The following is a 23,266-nucleotide window of genomic DNA, read 5'->3' on the forward strand; positions in this document are numbered from 1 at the left end:
ACAAAAAGAAAATTAAAACTTAACCGGCTCTTGATGACAGTGCTAACATATTCTACTATGTTCTTTGCCAGAAAAGCCTTCGCCATCTTCTTGTCAGTCAGCACTCTCCTCAGATGATGAATAAAATCTAACTTGTTCCGCTTACGCTGAATGCATCAGCCACAGTCAGATGCGCCGTCTGGTCTTTGACTAAACTAAGTGATTTATTACTGTAAAAATGACGGTGGGGGGCGGTGCCGCGGTGGACAAGTGATGTAATCGGTAGGTGGGTGGACACCGTGCATCACCGGTGACACCGACGATCGCAACAAGCCTAATTCAAAGTCCATGCACGTCCGTTCTTGTGTCTAAGGAATGGGTGACATGGTGTGACACTAAATTGTGAGTTTTGAACATGAAATTAGATGTAATTCAGACTTTAAATACAGGTTACATTTGATACTTTGGCTTGCCACTTCATGTCCAATGTAAAATCTGTGTCCTGAAGCAAAACCTGTAGTGATGAGGTGCGTGTAATATAATATGCTGTGGCCCTATTTAAGTTAGTATTTAACATGTGATAACATAACACAATCTCATAATCCGTTGAAGAACCTGAAATTTAGCTCAATATTTCCACCCTCTGTTTGTCTCTGTATCTGTTGGCTCACCTGCAATGCTGAGACTCGCCTCTTTTGTGTATGTATGCGTACATGCATTTGGCATGAGCTTCAGGGCAGAGAAACTTTCTGGATTTGTGGTATACTTTTCCCATGACAATGAAAGAGGATTTACTGGGTCACAGAGATCCTTACTATGACTCTTAGCATCTGACCTTGACCCTTTAGATGACCCAGTCGAACCTGGATGAACCTCACAATGTCTCAGTCAACTGCTGTATGAATCATCCATGACACATGGTGAGGATATGAATGTGGCATGTTTTGTTGTGAATCTAATGCACTATGACTGCCGTGAGAGCGTCACAGAGAACTGACGTGAAACTGTGGAAGTTTGGCAGAGGTTTCAAAGTGGGATCTTTTCTGGTCTCTATTGAATCTGCGGTTTGGGGAACAGGCTCATGTTTTTATCTGCGAGGATTTAAGACAAGGGAATCGCGCTGACCCTCGGCAGTTTAGCTCCAGTTTGGGCTTGTCTGTTTCTCTCACGGTCCTAGAAAACTGAGTTGTCCCCCGGGGTCCCTGATAATCTGTATTAAAAACACCATACATGCACATGCACTAACAAGTACGCGCGCACACACGTTCTCGCTCACATGTTGTTGAACTCTTCCAATGCCACACCCTTAAATGGCCTGTTCATTAGCTGCTTTGAGAGCTTACTGAGGTGCAGTGTCCTGATTTAGCCGGTTAAATGAGGCTGGAGTCCCACAGGGACGTCTCTGTAATAGACTGGAACATGCAGACGCATGGATGTATTATGACTGAATGCTCAGTATCGTGCTTACAAAAATGTATACTTAAAATTAATTTTACATGCTGCATGAACATTGTTAGTTACATGCGTACATACACCTGTTAGTTAGTTGGTTAGTCTTTTCTTCTTGAGTGCTTTAGCTGCTTAGCTGGCAGATGTCAATACAGTACACACAGCATACACATTATTTTAATAAATTACATAAAATTGCATTAAACATTAATTGCGCAGGTGTTTTTTTCCCGTTGTAGTTGAGGGATGAAATATTCCTGTTTGACTCAAATTCAATGGCAAAAAGTGGTTCCTTGTATTGTTTGTTGCTACTAGATGACTTTTATCTCATTCGGACAAGCAGATCTTGTAGACACTGCATGGCATCACTGCACATTTGCATAAAGTTAAACTTTGCTGCACAGTCAACGCTCTCCATCGCTCGTCAGCTCAAATCAATGACTCTCATTGAAAATAAATAACTTCCAAGCACTTTGTTGATGCTGTGTAAATGTCTATCGAGACTACTGACTGTTTTTGATTTACGATGGGACGCTCCTCATACTATGACACATTCTTGGGCTGTGCACGATTAACCGAAATATATATCACGTGATTTATGCACAGCTTGTGAGTGAAGTACGGTAAAATGCTGCTGCACCCGAAAGCTAGAGGGCTTTCTCTTGCAGAAATTCCAAATACGCACTGCAGAAGAAGACCATAACACACGTATTTCTAGGAAATGCCTAAGGACATGTTTTTTATCACTGTTCCTCAAGCCTCCTCAGGTATTTTCATGATAATATAGTATATTTATAATGATCATGTTTGACGGGTGTTGCTTTTTTAAATGCACTTTATAAGCGACTCAAACTCGCACTGCTTTTAGATCGAGCAGTATTTCCTACTGATCCCAGAGCCGTGCTTCACGGACAAGCTACGCATAAAAAAATTATCGATGCCTTGCATAATGGAGCCAGCTCGATTTCAGCATGATTTATTGGTAATCGCGATTAATCGTGCACAGCCCTAGGATCCTGCTTACAAATAGTTTTATCTGAGAGTGAATCATGAACCATTCACAACTGGCATTTTATTGTTTTCGGCAAGCTGTTGAAAGTCTCCTCCAACTTTGTTGATTTAGAGGATTAGTGGCTGAATTCACACATTGTTTAAATAGCTAACATTTTTTAGGAGGTAATGCTAGATTGTTGGGTTGTGGGGTTGCTGCGACGTGTGAGGTTTTATTGAGCAGTCGATGGCCGTTGAACAACCACTGTGTGTAAATATTGCAAGAAGGATCCCCATCTGTGAGCTCCGCAGTGATGGAGAGTATCAACCTGGTGACACAGCTCTTTAAACAGCCACCAGATCTCAAAGGTCAGCGTGATTATTGATTTGTTTGGTCCTTTGGCTGCGACAGATTTCACCCATTTGACTGAGCATCGTGTAAAACCATCCAGCTGAATAGTGAACACTTGACAGGACCGTGCTGAATGTGCACAACACACTGTTTAATTACAAAGTCAATGGGGACCAACGGTTTTAGTTTACCAACATTTTTCAAAATAACTTACAGTATTTTGTGTTTTGCATAAGAAAGAAAATCACAGGGGTTTAAAATTACAACAGGGTGAGTAAATGATGACAGATTTTTCAGTTTAAATGTGAACTTTTAAAGGGATCTTATGACACAGCTAAATCGAATATTATTGTTTGTTTTAGATGTAATGCAATGTGTATACACGATTTAAGGTTTAAAAATGCTGTATTTTCCACATACTGTGCATGTTTGTATCTCCTCTTTGCCCCGCCTCTCTTAAACGCGTGGAGTAAACGAGGTGTGCTATGATTGGCCAGTTAACCAGTAAGTAGTGATTGGTCGAATACTGCAAGCGTGTGCCGAAAATGTAACTCTTTTCCATAATCTCTTACCATATTTGGAACATCAGGTTCCAAAGCAATTGTACTGACAGGTACTCCCACCTTACTTGCGTATACATTTAGGCGGTCTTAGTCAAATCATACCACGAACTGACGTGGATTTGTGGGGGTCTGGGTGAGTATTGGCTTTTAGATTGAATGCATCTTTTGTTTCCGACACTTTAATTTTTGCAATTTTACGTGTCTAACACATTCATGGGCAATTTATAACACACCAAAGACACAGAAAAACACGTATTCGTGCTATATGACCCCTTTAATATCTAGTAAAAATCTTAGTATGGTTTAATAATATAATTGCTTTAAAATAGGGCTGTGCCGATAAACGATATCATATCGAATCGCGATAGAATGTATTTCAAAAACGATGATAAGCTATTGGCATTTTGACTCGATATGGATTAATCTTACAGTCTAACAGAACGCAGAAATAAACGCAACAACAGTCAGTCAGCGTGCAGCTTTTAGCATGCGCGTCAAAGTACAAAGTCCATTTCATACTGCACTTGGCAAAGAAAACTCGACATGAGGAGGAAAACATTACTGGAAGCGGAAACAAAGGTGAAACTAACCTCGAGTTGTCATCACGCGGTTTATCAAGTGTCTTATTATTTTTGTTGCAATGACAGGTTTTGTTGCAATCGCAGGTTAAACAAAACAAACTTGAGGTGCAACTGCAAGCGAGTTACTTCGAAACTCAAGCACAAACGTTTTTATATCCATCGTTAACATATCTGCTAACATGAGCTGGTGCTTATGAAACAAACCAGCGCTGCCCTGTACAGATTAGAGATGTAATGAAGTGAGTTTGTGTGCACATTAAAATATTGAACCTTGTATGTAAGATGCTTGCATGATTAAAGAAATGTACTACAGTTTATGTGAGATGTCTTTTTGAAAGACTAAGGTTCACTGAATGCATTGAATGACTCCCACTACTCGAGCAAGACATTATTGCAGCGTTATGTATGTGCGCAGGTGCTGAGCCAATAGCGTTCGAATGTACACAGTAACTGAGCCCTTTCATTGGTTGAATGTACTGAATGAACACTCACTTTGCTTAACGAGTCAATTGAGTCAAAATGAGACTGAATGAACTGGTACATGTTGTTTATGGCCTAATATCCTCTGTGTTGCAACAGTGCATTCATTTAATTGAATTTTAACTGGTTAAAGGTTAACTTTTGTTAATAAACTGTATTTAAAAGAATTGAATTTTAACTGGTTAAAGGTTAACTTTTGTTAATAAACTGTATTTAAAATAGATTATTTTAAATACAGTTTTTTAATTAAATATATATCGAAATAAATATCGTTATCGATCAATATAGAAAAAAACTATCGAGTTTACTTTTTTGCCAAATCGCCCAGCCCTACTTTAAAATATAATATACAATATATAAAAAACATGAATGATAAAAATAGACCATGACAGAATTATTACATCTCGAGGCAGTCCGAATGACGATGATTATTTGTAATGTAACCTCTTCCCTTCACTCACTAGCTGCGTTTACATGGACCAATGTAATCTGATTAAAAATCCAATATGAATGAAAACACACCATATAAACACTTCAATCAGATTAAAAATGCCCAAGCCGATTGAAATTTCAGTCGGATTGTAAGGGGTGGTTTATACCGTTTGTAATCTTGATAGCTTGATAGGACATGTAAACACTTGATCAGATTAACAACTGAATTAGGAAGTTGTGCACGTGTGCAAAGACGACTCTGGCTCGTACAGACGTAAAGGCTTATGACGCACGGAACGGAGCAGCTGTTGCCAAATAAACCAAAAACCATAAATCTGACAAAGCGGTACAAATTTCTATATGCTTGTCATCTCTAAATGAACATAATAATGTTTCTATGCATTTGAAATGTCTTAACTGTTTCCCTGGAGTGAGTTTTTAACCGCAATTTCTCAGTTCCTTTTTTAAACACAATACATTTGCAGATGTACAAACATACTGTAAGCTAAAATATCTAATCATAAAATTTCATCAGTAGGCTACCGAACATTTATTTTATTTATCGTTTACTTACATGTGCTTTAGAAGGATTAACTGTTTTCACCATGGTAAATCGCTGTAACGACCTTGCTTCATTGATATGTAAACATTATTTTGCGTATTGTAAATTATTATGCTGGTGTCTGTGACATAAAATAAACACATCTTATTACATTGTTTGAGTAGCCCTTTTGTGAATATTATAATGATACCTGCGTCCACCGCGCCCGTCTCTGTTTACCATTAATGCTGATATATGAATCCGCATATTATCACTTCTAAAGTTCGGTATTAGCTTTTGCTAAACATTTATTTTAATTATTGTTTGCCTGCAGACGCTCTGGTGGGTCTTGGTAGTTTAGCATGTAAACCGCATCGGATGTGCTCGTGCTTCATTGGCACGAGACATATCTCTGCTTTTATAAACTGTACATTTTTTTCGTGCCGTTTGTAATGTAAAATATACACAACATGTACTTTAAAACACAGTTTTAATCGGTATTTAGGTGAACACTTGTGCAGTGTGCACATGTCAGCAGATCATATCGGATTTGAAGCTTGTCATGTAAACACGCACATCAATCAGATCACTTAATTTACCTTTCATGTAAACACTACATTCAGATTGCACAATCTGATTAAATTCAATCCGATGTGTCCATGTAAACGCAGCTACTGTTGGCAGGATTAACTACAGATCACAGGGATACCTGTCTTGCTGCCTGTTTGATTCTATCCTGGCTGTGTGACAGCTCTCTAAGTGCAAACCTCAGGCTTTCTGCACGTGTAGAAACGGCTGGTATTGTGAATTATATAACATATGCAAACTATTCGCTTTTCGGCTAAATGCGCCGTTTTGAATCAAAAATAGCTCATTTATGTGAATCGTGTAAATCGAGTGTTTTTTTCCGTGGTGGGGGAGGGTATAAAGGGTCTACTCTCGAGCGTCTGAAATGCCTTTGGTCCAGCACCTGGATTAATTTGGCCAACCAGAATCAAGATAACAGCTAACATCGTCGTCTTTTTTGGTCCTTGGGTCAACCAGAATCACTCGTTCTAAACGTCATGTTTTCTCCTGTGAAAAGCATTGCTGAAAGGGACGAACGCAAAGTGTAGTCTCGGATAAAGAGAAAATGGTGTTGATATTTATTATTCAGTTCGCCAGTGTGATCGAAACGGCTGTGTTATGAGAGACTGTTGCCAGTCTCCCTTTCGAATTTCCACTTCTAGACCTCTGCCCTTCTAAGTGAGTAAGGCACTCGTCCGAAGTTTCAGTCGCAGAAGATGTAGTTTACAGATGATATTTAATAATTATTTTAGAGACCGATCAATTCGCTTCATGATACAATAATATGTCGTCAGGAGCCGTGCGAATTACTTTTGTTTTGCTTGCATCTGCTTTTTGAACTTTCTTTTTTTATGAAAACTCTTAATAGCTCCTTTTTTTCTTTTTGAGCTCTTATAACTCACATTAATCAGGTCCTATCTCTCTTAATAACTCTTTTAACATCAGTCCCGCACTTTATTTTCTCAATCCTGCATGTTTTAAAACCGAAACCAAAGCGCTTTGCTTCCCAATGGACACACATCCTTTGTATTTGGGAAAGACTTAGGAAGGTGCACCTCTCAGAACACGTAGACATTTTAGATCATTTTAGATGTTTAATTACGACTTGGAGCATTGGGATCGCGAGACGAGGGCAATGTATTTATTTTTTATGAAAATCTATTTTTCACTTTTTCCTGTAGCTCAAAATTATGCTGCTGCACCATAGGTGTCATGTGGTGCACTTGAAAAACTTGTGCAGGCCAAAAGACTGAAGAAAATGACAATTACTCCCGCCCCCTTCCCCCAGGGCGTATGGCTGTCAACTTTTTCACCTCTTCCGAGTTTGCAGGTCTGATATAATGAAGTTAAAGTATCTGTGGCCACTTTTACTGCAGACTTGAGAAAGTCTTCTACCGCTATAGTAACTGTTGTAAAAGGAGAAAAGAAAGACACCGTAGTTTTATCATAAACAAACATAAAACAGAGCAAGATATTTAGTTTTAAAATCAAATAATTTTGAATGTGAATGGCAGGGGGAAAAGTCAGGCGTTCAGAACAAGCACTGTCCATTGAAGGAGCAGTTGTGTTGTTTTTGGAAGTCAGTCGCTTTCAGTTCTTACGTTACAAATAGCAGACAGTCGAGTAGCTCAGCCAAACCAACAGGCCTGCAGGATATGCCATAAACATGCTTGAACCATCACTGCCCGTCACTTAATTCAGTCTTTCTGTTACTACAAGTTTCCACTGTCATTGCAACGTGTTTGTCTCCTAAAATACCGTTTTCAACTCACACATGTGTATTTGACAAAGACTGTAGATGTGTTTTAAAGGGATAGTTCACCTAAAAAAGTCACCATTTATTCACGCTCGTGGTTCAGAACCTGTTTTCTGTGGAACACAAAAGAAGATATTTTGAGAAATGTCTCTGGGTTTGTGTTCATACAGTGAAAGTCAATGGGGCCCAATGTTGTTTTGTGCTTTTGTGTTCTGCAGAAGTAAGAAATTACAGTTTTGGAATGACATAAGGATTTTTATTTTTGAATAGACTATCCCTTTAAAACCTAATGAACTGTTTACTTATAAAGCATGGTCATCTTCATGTGCATCCAAACATGCTACTGATGCCCCAAAAATGCTGTCTTGGTGGCAGCTTACTTGATTTTAAGAGATATGTCCTCTTTTTTTGGTAAAAGCACGGCATGACCGATTTTCTACATTTTGCAAGTGGTAAGGCATCTTATGTTTTTGACTGTGAGTGTTTTATTAGGCCAGAAGCCACTGTCACCCATTCCTGAATCTCAGGAAATGACCTGCTACAATCACTCTTTTTGTTGTTTCCCCTCATTTAATCACAAATTACAGAGTTCAGTGTTTCAACACTACTGTAAATGTGCTGCTGGTACGAATTCCTGGAATTCTCTTCCTGTGATCCAATAGTTCCTTCTTTACTGTCATTCAGATCATACACTTCTATTCCATCGTGTATTTGACCTGCAGCACAGACTCGGCAACAGTATTAGGATTGATTGATTCCTGCACAGCCGCACTCATTTTACCTTAAGTGCTATAGACTTCATGATGTCTATCAACACTCTTTGGCAGAGTGGTTTTAAGTGAGAAGCAGCATGCATTTACTAGGCTTTTAGGTGGCTGGCGGTTCGCACGTGGTTGTGAAGATGGTTAAGCACTAAGAGGAAGTGATGTCAGCACCAGACATACTGACTTGCACCTGCAAACACTCTCTTAGTTGTGCGAATGCTCACCACATCTGCCTGCATGGGGAAAATAAGCAGTACTTTGGCCGAAGTTATGTTTTACCATGAGCCTGTTTGTATGTATTGCATGATTAGCGGTACAGTAAAGTGAGTGAGTGTCCGGGAAAGCAAACACATGCGCTGACTTTTATTTGCTTTTGAAACGCTCTCACGTGGGCCCGCGACAAAATAACAACCCCGATGGCTTCCTTAATTCGAAAATAATGAAGCAACACAGGCCTACTGCCAAACCTCACAGCATATGGATTAAATATGGACTAAAATCTTGCAGCGTGTATGTGGGCGTTCTCGCCTCAGCGTGCAATTCCACACGTACCATATGCTTAGCGAAGACTTTTAATATCCGCGGCGTCGCCTCATCACCTTGTCTTAATGACAGCTGATTTATTGGTTTTACTCTTGTGACTTGCACCAGCAGCTAAATGTGTCCCAATTGTGGCCGTAGTCAAATATGCAGCAGCGTGGTCTTCTCTCCAGGACACTAGTTCCGCTTGCGCTTGTTTTTATTAGCAATGCAGAATGGCCGTTAAACAGCTTTTGTGAGGGTGTTTATGAAGGCTCTTAAATCAGTGGACCTGTACACACACAGCTTTATTGAGTGTATTCAGTGTGGAGGGGGTCATAAGGGCTTCTTAAGTTGGGACCAGCATGGGGCAGTCCAGTTTAAGTTGTTTTAAGAAACGGGTAAAAATCTGGATTTGTTTCATCACTGAATGTTCCCAGATCTTAGTGTATTTCTAAAGCTGAAATGTAGGGCTGTCAAACGATAAATCGCATCCACAATAAAAGTTTGTGTTTACATAACATAGCCTACTATATGTACTGTGCATATTAATTTAGTATTTATAAACAAATATATATACATACATGCATATATATATATACATATATATATTTAGGAAATATTTAGACGTATATATTTATTTTCCAAAAAAAAATCGAAATTATATGTAAAATTGAAACGTTTATTCATTTTTATATTTTATATTTTTCTTAAATATATGCATGTATGTGTATTATTCAAAATTAATATGCAGAGTACGTAGGCATATATTATGTTAACACAAACTTTTATTCTGGATATGATTAATCGCGATTATGACATCTCTAACTTGCCACTATCTGTTTGAAAAATAAAATGCAGGTTACTTTACATAGCCATCTTTATTTGATTTAAAGGCAAATCAAGTCAGACTGACATTTCTCGTGAAGTCCAGCCTGACAGCTCAAATTTGTAAATCATTTTTATAAACCTTTTGCTGCGTATCAAGGTGAGAAAAGGAGACCTGTTTGAACACTGTTTTTATGTACTTGATCAGCACCTGATTTTAGTTCATTTTTAAGCAAAAAAGTTACAGAAATTTTGCACAAAACAAATATTGTGGTTTATCACAGATTATTAGTTAAATTATAGATGGTATCAAATTTGTGTTGTCCCATCATATCCTCCTCTTGACTACTCTCATGTTAAAATTCTCCTTTAAAATATGTCGAAAGCTTTAATGTTTCTCTGCCGTTGGCGTCTTGTAGGCTTTTGTACTCTGCTGCTGTGTCATGACATCACGTGAGCTCCATTTGTAGTCTCCACCTTGCTTCGCTGCTCATTTGCATGAAGTTCAACTCCGTTCAACTTTACCCAGTTCATTAGGGTGTGTATAGCTATTAGAGACACACACACAACACTGTAATTTCTAGACAGGTCAAAGCAGGAGGCAGAGGAGGAAGTGACCTCATCAAGTGATTCATTGAAGCGCAATGAGAGCCGTTAGCTGCTCCAGTCTACGGTAATGGGAGTTACATTCTGCACAAGCAAGATTATGAAAAATCATCAGACAAGTTATTTATATTCCTGTCCTTCCCGCCACCGGTCGGCTCATTTTAGAGACTGCAGTAGTCTGAAGCCTAGCAACCCGAGAGAAAAACACCACTCCTGCGGTGGTGCATTCAGCACCCTCTTAGCCGGGTTCTTTGTTTTTGGCCTCACTTGTGTGTGTGTATTTATGTGTGTGTGTTCTTGTTAGACTTCCTCCCTTGTGCTCATGGGTTTTTCCAGTCACCCTGGGGCCCAATGGAGCAGGAAGCTCCACAAGCTTATCATTTCCTTCGCAACAGGCTCCGCTTAAACCATGTGTCCGATAAACTCTCTCAATCTCCCACACATACGGGATCAGGCGGACAGACTGGCACACTGACACAGATAACTGCAGACATTTAACAGATATTTTTGGTGACGCGCACACACTGGAGACTTGAACCTTGATGGTGTACTTTTGTGTCCGTTTAGAGGACCGTGTAAAGTGTGGAGTCGGTGTTTTGAATCCTGAAGATATCTGGCCGGCTCTCCCATTTGGCCTCCATTGCCTTTCTGCAGGCCAGTTGGCCCCAGCCGTCATCCAATCAGCACATTCCTCCCCATGAATACACTGGGACCACTTTTGGCAGGCCACACTGGGTGGGGTAATGTTCATATCCTGTGGACTGACCCTTGCGCGCACACTCGTATGAGACATCGCAGCAGTTCAGAGCCCTCGTTGGGGGGGCAGTTTCGCTTGTCTTGTGCTTTGTAATGATGAAGCCCCCCTTAGATCCGCTATGATATATCATACTCAGTGGTCCCACACTTAAAAATGTTGTCCCAGGCCTTTTTGTTTTGTTTACATCAACCCATTACTTACACGCCAGCACACCCTTCCCATGATTCCTCAGCGACACGTACATGAATTACTCGCATGCCTCTGCGATTATGTGTGCTGCGTAGATAAAAGATAGATGAAAACACATGAAACCGAAAAAATAAAAGAAGAAAAAGGAAGAATAGAGGGGTCCGAGTGGGCACAAAGCGCCCTCAGTGCTGGAGTGGCACTGCCAGTTTGTGCAGGCCTGTTGTTGTGCGATCACAGAATCTGCTCTGTGTGTGTGTGACCCAGCTGCCCTCTCAGCATTACATCAGTCTCCCACATCACCCACACACACAATGAGTCTCTAGTAAGCCATTCCTCCATATGCCCAGCACGCTGCCCGTATGCAAATACGGCTTCATGCCTTTACACACTTGTGTGTGTGTTTTGTGTGCGTAAAATGCACGGTTTTCATGAAGGCATCAGTCGGATTTGTTGCTTTGTAGTTAGTCTCAAATCATATAGTTATTTTACCATCTAATCTATTTTGTCCCTTTGATTTTAATATATATTTGAATAAGTTCTAAATGTTAAATCACAGTCAACTTGAGATGTTTATTATCTCTCGTTTATTACTAGGAATGACACTGACACTGCCTAGCAACGCCATGGCAACCAGCCACAGTAGTCCCTTCCCCCAGGGCGTATGGCTGTCAACTTTTTCACCTCTTCCGAGTTTGCAGGTCTGATATAATGAAGTTAAAGTATCTGTGGCCACTTTTACTGCAGACTTGAGAAAGTCTTCTACCGCTATAGTAACTGTTGTAAAAGGAGAAAAGAAAGACACCGTAGTTTTATCATAAACAAACATAAAACAGAGCAAGATATTTAGTTTTAAAATCAAATAATTTTGAATGTGAATGGCAGGGGGAAAAGTCAGGCGTTCAGAACAAGCACTGTCCATTGAAGGAGCAGTTGTGTTGTTTTTGGAAGTCAGTCGCTTTCAGTTCTTACGTTACAAATAGCAGACAGTCGAGTAGCTCAGCCAAACCAACAGGCCTGCAGGATATGCCATAAACATGCTTGAACCATCACTGCCCGTCACTTAATTCAGTCTTTCTGTTACTACAAGTTTCCACTGTCATTGCAACGTGTTTGTCTCCTAAAATACCGTTTTCAACTCACACATGTGTATTTGACAAAGACTGTAGATGTGTTTTAAAGGGATAGTTCACCTAAAAAAGTCACCATTTATTCACGCTCGTGGTTCAGAACCTGTTTTCTGTGGAACACAAAAGAAGATATTTTGAGAAATGTCTCTGGGTTTGTGTTCATACAGTGAAAGTCAATGGGGCCCAATGTTGTTTTGTGCTTTTGTGTTCTGCAGAAGTAAGAAATTACAGTTTTGGAATGACATAAGGATTTTTATTTTTGAATAGACTATCCCTTTAAAACCTAATGAACTGTTTACTTATAAAGCATGGTCATCTTCATGTGCATCCAAACATGCTACTGATGCCCCAAAAATGCTGTCTTGGTGGCAGCTTACTTGATTTTAAGAGATATGTCCTCTTTTTTTGGTAAAAGCACGGCATGACCGATTTTCTACATTTTGTAAGTGGTAAGGCATCTTATGTTTTTGACTGTGAGTGTTTTATTAGGCCAGAAGCCACTGTCACCCATTCCTGAATCTCAGGAAATGACCTGCTACAATCACTCTTTTTGTTGTTTCCCCTCATTTAATCACAAATTACAGAGTTCAGTGTTTCAACACTACTGTAAATGTGCTGCTGGTACGAATTCCTGGAATTCTCTTCCTGTGATCCAATAGTTCCTTCTTTACTGTCATTCAGATCATACACTTCTATTCCATCGTGTATTTGACCTGCAGCACAGACTCGGCAACAGTATTAGGATTGATTGATTCCTGCACAGCCGCACTCATTTTACCTTAAGTGCTATAGACTTCATGATTTCTATCAACACTCTTTGGCAGAGTGGTTTTAAGTGAGAAGCAGCATGCATTTACTAGGCTTTTAGGTGGCTGGCGGTTCGCACGTGGTTGTGAAGATGGTTAAGCACTAAGAGGAAGTGATGTCAGCACCAGACATACTGACTTGCACCTGCAAACACTCTCTTAGTTGTGCGAATGCTCACCACATCTGCCTGCATGGGGAAAATAAGCAGTACTTTGGCCGAAGTTATGTTTTACCATGAGCCTGTTTGTATGTATTGCATGATTAGCGGTACAGTAAAGTGAGTGAGTGTCCGGGAAAGCAAACACATGCGCTGACTTTTATTTGCTTTTGAAACGCTCTCACGTGGGCCCGCGACAAAATAACAACCCCGATGGCTTCCTTAATTCGAAAATAATGAAGCAACACAGGCCTACTGCCAAACCTCACAGCATATGGATTAAATATGGACTAAAATCTTGCAGCGTGTATGTGGGCGTTCTCGCCTCAGCGTGCAATTCCACACGTACCATATGCTTAGCGAAGACTTTTAATATCCGCGGCGTCGCCTCATCACCTTGTCTTAATGACAGCTGATTTATTGGTTTTACTCTTGTGACTTGCACCAGCAGCTAAATGTGTCCCAATTGTGGCCGTAGTCAAATATGCAGCAGCGTGGTCTTCTCTCCAGGACACTAGTTCCGCTTGCTCTTGTTTTTATTAGTAATGCAGAATGGCCGTTAAACAGCTTTTGTGAGGGTGTTTATGAAGGCTCTTAAATCAGTGGACCTGTACACACACAGCTTTATTGAGTGTATTCAGTGTGGAGGGGGTCATAAGGGCTTCTTAAGTTGGGACCAGCATGGGGCAGTCCAGTTTAAGTTGTTTTAAGAAACGGGTAAAAATCTGGATTTGTTTCATCACTGAATGTTCCCAGATCTTAGTGTATTTCTAAAGCTGAAATGTAGGGCTGTCAAACGATAAATCGCATCCACAATAAAAGTTTGTGTTTACATAACATATCGCCCAGCCCTACTTTAAAATATAATATACAATATATAAAAAACATGAATGATAAAAATAGACCATGACAGAATTATTACATCTCAAGGCAGTCAGAATGATGATGATTATTTGTAATGTAACCTCTTCCCTTCACTCACTAGCTGCGTTTACATGGACCAATGTAATCTGATTAAAAATCCAATATGAATGAAAACACACCATATAAACACTTCAATCAGATTAAAAATGCCCAAGCCGATTGAAATTTCAGTCGGATTGTAAGGGGTGGTTTATACCGTTTGTAATCTTGATAGCTTGATAGGACATGTAAACACTTGATCAGATTAACAACTGAATTAGGAAGTTGTGCACGTGTGCAAAGACGACTCTGGCTCGTACAGACGTAAAGGCTTATGACGCACGGAACGGAGCAGCTGTTGCCAAATAAACCAAAAACCATAAATCTGACAAAGCGGTACAAATTTCTATATGCTTGTCATCTCTAAATGAACATAATAATGTTTCTATGCATTTGAAATGTCTTAACTGTTTCCCTGGAGTGAGTTTTTAACCGCAATTTCTCAGTTCCTTTTTTAAACACAATACATTTGCAGATGTACAAACATACTGTAAGCTAAAATATCTAATCATAAAATTTCATCAGTAGGCTACCGAACATTTATTTTATTTATCGTTTACTTACATGTGCTTTAGAAGGATTAACTGTTTTCACCATGGTAAATCGCTGTAACGACCTTGCTTCATTGATATGTAAACATTATTTTGCGTATTGTAAATTATTATGCTGGTGTCTGTGACATAAAATAAACACATCTTATAACATTGTTTGAGTAGCCGTTTTGTGAATATTGTAATGATACCTGCGTCCACCGCGCCCGTCTCTGTTTACCATTAATGCTGATATATGAATCCGCATATTATCACTTCTAAAGTTCGGTATTAGCTGTTGCTAAACATTTATTTTAATTATTGTTTGCCTGCAGACGCTCTGGTGGGTCTTGGTAGTTTAGCATGGTAAAACCGCATCGGATGTGCTCGTGCTTCATTGGCACGAGACATATCTCTGCTTTTATAAACTGTACATTTTTTTCGTGCCGTTTGTAATGTAAAATATACACAACATGTGCTTTAAAACACAGTTTTAGTCGATATTTAGGTGAACACTTGTGCAGTGTGCACATGTCAGCAGATTATATCGGATTTGAAGCTTGTCATGTAAACACGTACATCAATCAGATCACTTAATTTACCTTTCATGTAAACACTACATTCAGATTGCACAATCTGATTAAATTCAATCCGATGTGTCCATGTAAACGCAGCTACTGTTGGCAGGATTAACTACAGATCACAGGGATACCTGTCTTGCTGCCTGTTTGATTCTATCCTGGCTGTGTGACAGCTCTCTAAGTGCAAACCTCAGGCTTTCTGCACGTGTAGAAACGGCTGGTATTGTGAATTATATAACATATGCAAACTATTCGCTTTTCGGCTAAATGCGCCGTTTTGAATCAAAAATAGCTCATTTATGTGAATCGTGTAAATCGAGTGTTTTTTTCCGTGGTGGGGGAGGGTATAAAGGGTCTACTCTCGAGCGTCTGAAATGCCTTTGGTCCAGCACCTGGATTAATTTGGCCAACCAGAATCAAGATAACAGCTAACATCGTCGTCTTTTTTGGTCCTTGGGTCAACCAGAATCACTCGTTCTAAACGTCATGTTTTCTCCTGTGAAAAGCATTGCTGAAAGGGACGAACGCAAAGTGTAGTCTCGGATAAAGAGAAAATGGTGTTGATATTTATTATTCAGTTCGCCAGTGTGATCGAAACGGCTGTGTTATGAGAGACTGTTGCCAGTCTCCCTTTCGAATTTCCACTTCTAGACCTCTGCCCTTCTAAGTGAGTAAGGCACTCGTCCGAAGTTTCAGTCGCAGAAGATGTAGTTTACAGATGATATTTAATAATTATTTTAGAGACCGATCAATTCGCTTCATGATACAATAATATGTCGTCAGGAGCCGTGCGAATTACTTTTGTTTTGCTTGCATCTGCTTTTTGAACTTTCTTTTTTTATGAAAACTCTTAATAGCTCCTTTTTTTCTTTTTGAGCTCTTATAACTCACATTAATCAGGTCCTATCTCTCTTAATAACTCTTTTAACATCAGTCCCGCACTTTATTTTCTCAATCCTGCATGTTTTAAAACCGAAACCAAAGCGCTTTGCTTCCCAATGGACACACATCCTTTGTATTTGGGAAAGACTTAGGAAGGTGCACCTCTCAGAACACGTAGACATTTTAGATCATTTTAGATGTTTAATTACGACTTGGAGCATTGGGATCGCGAGACGAGGGCAATGTATTTATTTTTTATGAAAATCTATTTTTCACTTTTTCCTGTAGCTCAAAATTATGCTGCTGCACCATAGGTGTCATGTGGTGCACTTGAAAAACTTGTGCAGGCCAAAAGACTGAAGAAAATGACAATTACTCCCGCCCCCTTCCCCCAGGGCGTATGGCTGTCAACTTTTTCACCTCTTCCGAGTTTGCAGGTCTGATATAATGAAGTTAAAGTATCTGTGGCCACTTTTACTGCAGACTTGAGAAAGTCTTCTACCGCTATAGTAACTGTTGTAAAAGGAGAAAAGAAAGACACCGTAGTTTTATCATAAACAAACATAAAACAGAGCAAGATATTTAGTTTTAAAATCAAATAATTTTGAATGTGAATGGCAGGGGGAAAAGTCAGGCGTTCAGAACAAGCACTGTCCATTGAAGGAGCAGTTGTGTTGTTTTTGGAAGTCAGTCGCTTTCAGTTCTTACGTTACAAATAGCAGACAGTCGAGTAGCTCAGCCAAACCAACAGGCCTGCAGGATATGCCATAAACATGCTTGAACCATCACTGCCCGTCACTTAATTCAGTCTTTCTGTTACTACAAGTTTCCACTGTCATTGCAACGTGTTTGTCTCCTAAAATACCGTTTTCAACTCACACATGTGTATTTGACAAAGACTGTAGATGTGTTTTAAAGGGATAGTTCACCTAAAAAAGTCACCATTTATTCACGCTCGTGGTTCAGAACCTGTTTTCTGTGGAACACAAAAGAAGATATTTTGAGAAATGTCTCTGGGTTTGTGTTCATACAGTGAAAGTCAATGGGGCCCAATGTTGTTTTGTGCTTTTGTGTTCTGCAGAAGTAAGAAATTACAGTTTTGGAATGACATAAGGATTTTTATTTTTGAATAGACTATCCCTTTAAAACCTAATGAACTGTTTACTTATAAAGCATGGTCATCTTCATGTGCATCCAAACATGCTACTGATGCCCCAAAAATGCTGTCTTGGTGGCAGCTTACTTGATTTTAAGAGATATGTCCTCTTTTTTTGGTAAAAGCACGGCATGACCGATTTTCTACATTTTGCAAGTGGTAAGGCATCTTATGTTTTTGACTGTGAGTGTTTTATTAGGCCAGAAGCCACTGTCACCCATTCCTGAATCTCAGGAAATGACCTGCTACAATCACTCTTTTTGTTGTTTCCCCTCATTTAATCACAAATTACAGAGTTCAGTGTTTCAACACTACTGTAAATGTGCTGCTGGTACGAATTCCTGGAATTCTCTTCCTGTGATCCAATAGTTCCTTCTTTACTGTCATTCAGATCATACACTTCTATTCCATCGTGTATTTGACCTGCAGCACAGACTCGGCAACAGTATTAGGATTGATTGATTCCTGCACAGCCGCACTCATTTTACCTTAAGTGCTATAGACTTCATGATGTCTATCAACACTCTTTGGCAGAGTGGTTTTAAGTGAGAAGCAGCATGCATTTACTAGGCTTTTAGGTGGCTGGCGGTTCGCACGTGGTTGTGAAGATGGTTAAGCACTAAGAGGAAGTGATGTCAGCACCAGACATACTGACTTGCACCTGCAAACACTCTCTTAGTTGTGCGAATGCTCACCACATCTGCCTGCATGGGGAAAATAAGCAGTACTTTGGCCGAAGTTATGTTTTACCATGAGCCTGTTTGTATGTATTGCATGATTAGCGGTACAGTAAAGTGAGTGAGTGTCCGGGAAAGCAAACACATGCGCTGACTTTTATTTGCTTTTGAAACGCTCTCACGTGGGCCCGCGACAAAATAACAACCCCGATGGCTTCCTTAATTCGAAAATAATGAAGCAACACAGGCCTACTGCCAAACCTCACAGCATATGGATTAAATATGGACTAAAATCTTGCAGCGTGTATGTGGGCGTTCTCGCCTCAGCGTGCAATTCCACACGTACCATATGCTTAGCGAAGACTTTTAATATCCGCGGCGTCGCCTCATCACCTTGTCTTAATGACAGCTGATTTATTGGTTTTACTCTTGTGACTTGCACCAGCAGCTAAATGTGTCCCAATTGTGGCCGTAGTCAAATATGCAGCAGCGTGGTCTTCTCTCCAGGACACTAGTTCCGCTTGCACTTGTTTTTATTAGTAATGCAGAATGGCCGTTAAACAGCTTTTGTGAGGGTGTTTATGAAGGCTCTTAAATCAGTGGACCTGTACACACACAGCTTTATTGAGTGTATTCAGTGTGGAGGGGGTCATAAGGGCTTCTTAAGTTGGGACCAGCATGGGGCAGTCCAGTTTAAGTTGTTTTAAGAAACGGGTAAAAATCTGGATTTGTTTCATCACTGAATGTTCCCAGATCTTAGTGTATTTCTAAAGCTGAAATGTAGGGCTGTCAAACGATAAATCGCATCCACAATAAAAGTTTGTGTTTACATAACATAGCCTACTATATGTACTGTGCATATTAATTTAGTATTTATAAACAAATATATATACATACATGCATATATATATATACATATATATATTTAGGAAATATTTAGACGTATATATTTATTTTCCAAAAAAAAATCGAAATTATATGTAAAATTGAAACGTTTATTCATTTTTATATTTTATATTTTTCTTAAATATATGCATGTATGTGTATTATTCAAAATTAATATGCAGAGTACGTAGGCATATATTATGTTAACACAAACTTTTATTCTGGATATGATTAATCGCGATTATGACATCTCTAACTTGCCACTATCTGTTTGAAAAATAAAATGCAGGTTACTTTACATAGCCATCTTTATTTGATTTAAAGGCAAATCAAGTCAGACTGACATTTCTCGTGAAGTCCAGCCTGACAGCTCAAATTTGTAAATCATTTTTATAAACCTTTTGCTGCGTATCAAGGTGAGAAAAGGAGACCTGTTTGAACACTGTTTTTATGTACTTGATCAGCACCTGATTTTAGTTCATTTTTAAGCAAAAAAGTTACAGAAATTTTGCACAAAACAAATATTGTGGTTTATCACAGATTATTAGTTAAATTATAGATGGTATCAAATTTGTGTTGTCCCATCATATCCTCCTCTTGACTACTCTCATGTTAAAATTCTCCTTTAAAATATGTCGAAAGCTTTAATGTTTCTCTGCCGTTGGCGTCTTGTAGGCTTTTGTACTCTGCTGCTGTGTCATGACATCACGTGAGCTCCATTTGTAGTCTCCACCTTGCTTCGCTGCTCATTTGCATGAAGTTCAACTCCGTTCAACTTTACCCAGTTCATTAGGGTGTGTATAGCTATTAGAGACACACACACAACACTGTAATTTCTAGACAGGTCAAAGCAGGAGGCAGAGGAGGAAGTGACCTCATCAAGTGATTCATTGAAGCGCATTGAGAGCCGTTAGCTGCTCCAGTCTACGGTAATGGGAGTTACATTCTGCACAAGCAAGATTATGAAAAATCATCAGACAAGTTATTTATATTCCTGTCCTTCCCGCCACCGGTCGGCTCATTTTAGAGACTGCAGTAGTCTGAAGCCTAGCAACCCGAGAGAAAAACACCACTCCTGCGGTGGTGCATTCAGCACCCTCTTAGCCGGGTTCTTTGTTTTTGGCCTCACTTGTGTGTGTGTATTTATGTGTGTGTGTTCTTGTTAGACTTCCTCCCTTGTGCTCATGGGTTTTTCCAGTCACCCTGGGGCCCAATGGAGCAGGAAGCTCCACAAGCTTATCATTTCCTTCGCAACAGGCTCCGCTTAAACCATGTGTCCGATAAACTCTCTCAATCTCCCACACATACGGGATCAGGCGGACAGACTGGCACACTGACACAGATAACTGCAGACATTTAACAGATATTTTTGGTGACGCGCACACACTGGAGACTTGAACCTTGATGGTGTACTTTTGTGTCCGTTTAGAGGACCGTGTAAAGTGTGGAGTCGGTGTTTTGAATCCTGAAGATATCTGGCCGGCTCTCCCATTTGGCCTCCATTGCCTTTCTGCAGGCCAGTTGGCCCCAGCCGTCATCCAATCAGCACATTCCTCCCCATGAATACACTGGGACCACTTTTGGCAGGCCACACTGGGTGGGGTAATGTTCATATCCTGTGGACTGACCCTTGCGCGCACACTCGTATGAGACATCGCAGCAGTTCAGAGCCCTCGTTGGGGGGGCAGTTTCGCTTGTCTTGTGCTTTGTAATGATGAAGCCCCCCTTAGATCCGCTATGATATATCATACTCAGTGGTCCCACACTTAAAAATGTTGTCCCAGGCCTTTTTGTTTTGTTTACATCAACCCATTACTTACACGCCAGCACACCCTTCCCATGATTCCTCAGCGACACGTACATGAATTACTCGCATGCCTCTGCGATTATGTGTGCTGCGTAGATAAAAGATAGATGAAAACACATGAAACCGAAAAAATAAAAGAAGAAAAAGGAAGAATAGAGGGGTCCGAGTGGGCACAAAGCGCCCTCAGTGCTGGAGTGGCACTGCCAGTTTGTGCAGGCCTGTTGTTGTGCGATCACAGAATCTGCTCTGTGTGTGTGTGACCCAGCTGCCCTCTCAGCATTACATCAGTCTCCCACATCACCCACACACACAATGAGTCTCTAGTAAGCCATTCCTCCATATGCCCAGCACGCTGCCCGTATGCAAATACGGCTTCATGCCTTTACACACTTGTGTGTGTGTTTTGTGTGCGTAAAATGCACGGTTTTCATGAAGGCATCAGTCGGATTTGTTGCTTTGTAGTTAGTCTCAAATCATATAGTTATTTTACCATCTAATCTATTTTGTCCCTTTGATTTTAATATATATTTGAATAAGTTCTAAATGTTACTTCACAGTCAACTTGAGATGTTTATTATCTCTCGTTTATTACTAGGAATGACACTGACACTGCCTAGCAACGCCATGGCAACCAGCCACAGTAGTTGTACACGGGCAAGCATCAATCACATTTTTTTTAGAAAGTGTAAAAGTCAAATTGTAAACTCATGTGAATGAAGTTTGATCTGCCGGGAGAGGTTTTAAAGGGATAGTTCATCCAAATCTAAAATTCCTGTAATTTATTCTCACGTTCTTCAAAACCTGTAAAACGTTTTTTTTCTTCTGAAGAACACAAAAGAAGATATTTTGAGAAATGTCTCTGTGGTATTGTGTCCATATAGTGTAAGTCAATGGGGGCCAGTGTTGTTTGGTGACCAGCATTCTTCAAAATACTTTTTTGTGTTCCTCAGAAGAATGAAAGTCAAACAGATTTGGATTGCCATGTGGGTGGGGTGAGTAAACGATGAAAGAAGACGAACTATCTCTTTAAATAAGGCATGTGTGAGCTGTCGCACATTGAGGCAGGAAAGGGCTGTGCTGTATTTCTAGGCCACATTCTTAAGCAGCGTAAGTAACTAGGCATGAAGCCCGAGTTCAATACAGCCCGGCCCTTCTCATACAACCACAGAAAGAGGCATCTCCCTCCCTCCACAGCTTTCTTTATTTCTCTCCCTCTCTCACTGCTGGCCTACTTTACCCCCTGTGACCCGCCTGCGTTTTACTCCCTTTGTCTCCCTGACTTCTTCATGAGATGTTCTATGTTGACTTTTGTTTGGAAGTTCAGTATAAACACCATTGTGTGTAATCTTATCATCTGAAGCTGACAGCCGTCTCCTGAACGGACTTGATCTGGTTTGGAAAAGCAGGAGGGCCGCAGTCGTATCTTTAGAAAAACAGCAGTCGTCAGCATATCTGTCACTCCTGGTTTGGTTCAGTTAAAATTTGTCTGCCTCGAACTCTCGGGGGATCGGGGAGGTGTGAACTTCATCCAGCCGTGTGTCAGTGGAGTTTAGGAGCTACTTGTTTTGCCATAGCTTGGAGGAGAGAACGTGTGTGTGTGTGTGTGTGTGTGTGTGTGTGTGTGTGTGTGTGTGTGTCTGCGTGCGTGTGTTTGTGTTTGTGTGTGTCAGATAGCCTCTGTACACACTTCTCTGTTTCCCTGAACTGTGTTGTTGTTCCTCTTGCCTGTGCACATGCAAAAGGAGGGGCGGGGGTGCACATCAGTATGGGTAGGAGGGTGTCGCTTTACATAATGGAAGGGAGTGCAGTGTTTGGAGTGGCTTTAGGGACCTGTCAGTGTGGACTTTACCCACAGCGGTAAAAGTTGTGCTAGTCAAGGCCAAAAACTGCTCCAAAAGAAGTGAGAAGTTGAACAGGGTGGATCCATGTGATGGCCATCCTTGTTTTTTTGCGTTTCATTTAATGTTTGGTAACCACACTGTCCGCTGCAAGAAACAGTTTTGCCTTTTGCTTTCGGCAGAGATATTCACTATACACATGTTTGTGGTATCTTACAACACACAAGACAATAGAAAACCTCACTTGATGGTTGTATAGGAAAGAGAGATGAGATGTTTACGTTTACTGAAAATCTGACTTTGGTCTGTGATCTTAGTGATATGCACTAGGGCTTTTTTCATTTTTTTTAAACAAGAAACTAATTTTCTTTGTTCCGCTGAGCACATGCAGAGAGAGATATTTGGAAGAATGCTTGTAACCAAACGGTTCTTGGCCACCTTTGACTACACTCTTAAAAATAAAGGTGCTTAAAAGGTTCTTCACAGCGATGCCATAGAAGAAC

The 23,266-nt window shown here is 40.2% G+C and overlaps 1 protein-coding gene across 4 annotated transcripts in view; it reads left to right on the plus strand.

Annotated features, from left to right (window-relative positions):
• Positions 1–23,266, plus strand: part of dip2ba (disco-interacting protein 2 homolog Ba) — a 58,402-nt gene that overhangs the window by 18,557 nt on the left and 16,579 nt on the right. The gene's annotated exons all lie outside the window — the stretch shown is intronic.

Source organism: Triplophysa rosa, linkage group LG21 (assembly GCF_024868665.1).
Source record: "Triplophysa rosa linkage group LG21, Trosa_1v2, whole genome shotgun sequence".
Lineage (NCBI taxonomy): Eukaryota > Metazoa > Chordata > Actinopteri > Cypriniformes > Nemacheilidae > Triplophysa > Triplophysa rosa.